Source organism: Gossypium hirsutum, chromosome A13 (genome assembly GCF_007990345.1).
Source record: "Gossypium hirsutum isolate 1008001.06 chromosome A13, Gossypium_hirsutum_v2.1, whole genome shotgun sequence".
In the NCBI taxonomy this organism is placed as follows: Eukaryota; Viridiplantae; Streptophyta; class Magnoliopsida; order Malvales; family Malvaceae; genus Gossypium; species Gossypium hirsutum.
The window spans coordinates 86239122-86242007 of NC_053436.1; the positions used below are offsets into that span (position 1 = coordinate 86239122).

A 2886-nucleotide genomic window follows, 5' to 3' on the forward strand; every position below is an offset into this window, starting at 1 on the left:
AATTACATAATGATATCTCTTCTTTTGTGCAAATGGATTTAGAAACACATTACGATGCATGGGAGAGATACAAGGACTTACTGAGAAGGTGCCCTCACCATGGGTTACCGCTTTGGCTTCAAGTACAGACATTCCACAATGGTCTGAATCCCTCGACTCGACAAATGGTTGACGCGGCTGTTGGCGGAACCATCAACAATAAAACACTGGAAGATGGCTATGAATTTATAGAGGATATGTCACTGAATAACTATCAATGTCAAGTTATGAGGACATAGCCAACGAAAATAGCCGGCGTTTATAACATCGATTCAATCACCATGCTCTCTAATCAGGTACAACTTCTCAATAAAAAGATTGACAGTTTACTTGGTTCTACGCAGGTATATCCAGTAATGAGGTATGACTCAAGTGGCAGAGGTGTGCATATAGAATACCATACCTTCAACCCTACAATTGAAGAAGAACAAGTCAACTAAATGGGTAACAATAACTTCCGATCTCAAAATAACCCATACTGTAATACTTATAATGCAGGTTGGAGGAACCACCCAAATTTCTCCTAGGGTGGTCAAGGGAATCAAAAGCCACAAAATCCTCAGGGTTTTCAACAGCTACCATATCGACAAGAGAAGAAACCAAACCTTGAAGAGATGCTTTTTAAATTCATCTGGGTGTCAGAAACCCGTTTCCAAAATACCAAGACAGCACTTAAGAATCAACCAGCATCGATCCAAGGAATCGAAACTCAGATAGTCCAGCTATCCAAACTAATCTTCGAATGACCACAAGGTAGCTTACCAAGTAATACTGAACCTAATCGAGGGAACACCTCAATGCAATTAGTACTCAAAATAAGGAAGGATTCATTGCACCGGAGCCAGAATTACAGCAAGACAACGCGATGAACAAAGGTTGAGAAGAGGTAAACGACGATGATCCTAAACAGGTAAGTATGTATTATGAACCTCGTGTGCCATATCCTAAAGAGATGACGAAAGACAGAACAGAAGAACAATTCGGTATGGTTGTCAAACTTTTAAAGAAATTACATATTAACTTACCCTTTATTGAAGTTCTATCACAGATGCCCAACTCAGCAAAATTCTTAAAGGATTTTCTGAGCAATAAAAGAAAATTAGATGCTACATCGTATGTGGAACTCAATGCACTCTGCTCAGCTATTCTAAAGCATAAGCTACCTAACAAATTGAAAGATCCAGGGAGTTTTACAATTCCTTTCTTAATTGGTAGTCTATCTGTGAATAACGCTTTAGCTGATCTAGGGGCAAGTATAAATGTTATGCCATATAAAATGTTTAAACGATTAGGTCTCGGTAAACCCAAAAAGACTAGGATGAACATACAATTGGCTGACAAAATAGTTAGATTTCCTAAAGGTATTATTGAAGATGTTCTCATTAAAATTGATAAATTTATTTACCCAGTAGACTTTGTCCTCTTAGATATGGATGAGGATAACGAGGTACCTTTAATTTTAGGACGACCTTTTTTAGCAACTACCAGAACCATTATTAATATAGGCACAGGAGAGCTAACACTTCATGCAGGAGACGACGCAGTAACACTCTAAGCACGCGACTCAGTCAAAACCTCTAAGACTCAAGATAATGTTATGAAACTTGTCGATGACAAAACTAATATTCAATCGTTCTTGCAGGAACCTCCTCGAACCAAGACAACGGAGACAGTGCACTATTATCAAGTAGCGAACAAAGGCACCTATGAGGAACAAAGGCTTCAAATAGAGGAGCTAGATGAATGGCGAGCACACAAACCGAGAACACATGATAAACACAAACTACGCCAAAACAAGCCCGATACCTCTCCTAATCAACTTAAGGTTGGTGATAAAGTCTTACTAGATGCTGTAGATCCCCACATTGTCACTACCATACCAAATGAGAAAATCCCTCTTACGGTACTCAGTATTTTCCCATTCGGTACGATTGAGGCAAGTCACCCCAAGTTCGGCACTTTTAAGGTAAGCAATACCCGTCTCAAACCTTATTTTGTCAAGGCTAATAGTAGGAATAAGGAGTATGAACTCCTCAAACCACCATAATCATTCAACGGAGAGGTAAGTCGAGCTTAGACTATAAATAAGTGCTTCTCGGGAGGCAACCCGAGCACTAACATATTTTGATTTCTTTATTTTTAATTTCTAACACTTTGAATCATTAACTTAATCTTTTAATTGCAAAGTTTTTCAACACACACGACCAAGCACACGGGCGTGCCTAAAGCCGTGGCCAAACAGGGGAAAAGACACGGCTGTGCGATACGGCCGTGTGGAAGCAAGACATGATTTCCCCAAAACACAGGCTGCGATAAATCCCCATGGCTTTGCGACATAGCCGTGGGTGAACTTGATAGGAGACCACAGGCGTGCTAGGGACAAAGCTCGATTCTGTTTCTTCGACACGGGCTTGAGACACGCCCGTGCCGTTCAGCCGTGTATAACAATACACGAGCGTGCTACCATAACACACGAGTGTGGGAGAAGTGAACAAAGTTAGGCACGGCCGTGTGACATTGCCGTGTTTGACACACGCCCAAGACACACGGGCGTGGGATAGTAGCCGAGCATGACCTAACTCGCAAAATTCGAAAAACACGAGCTCACCCTCAAAGTACATGGGCGTGGCCTAGGCCGTGTGAACCTCCCCTATATAAGCAAACCACTGTTCATCTTCTTCCCCTTTTCAAAACCCTAGCCGAAATCTACCCTTCTCCACTTCTTAATCCCTATCCCGGCCACCCTCTCGTCCAGTTCATGCGGCGGCTTCATATGCTGACATCTCTGAGCGCCTCACCTGATTCGAGCAGCAGTGCTTTCAATAATTTGACAACATTGATGTTATT

At 41.7% G+C, this 2886-nt stretch overlaps 1 non-coding gene across 1 annotated transcript; it reads right to left on the minus strand.

Annotated features, from left to right (window-relative positions):
* On the minus strand, positions 1–106 carry LOC121213148 (small nucleolar RNA R71). Its single transcript, XR_005908518.1, has one exon. It is a non-coding gene; the product is annotated as a small nucleolar RNA R71 (small nucleolar RNA).
* Between the last annotated feature and the right edge of the window lie 2780 nt (positions 107–2886).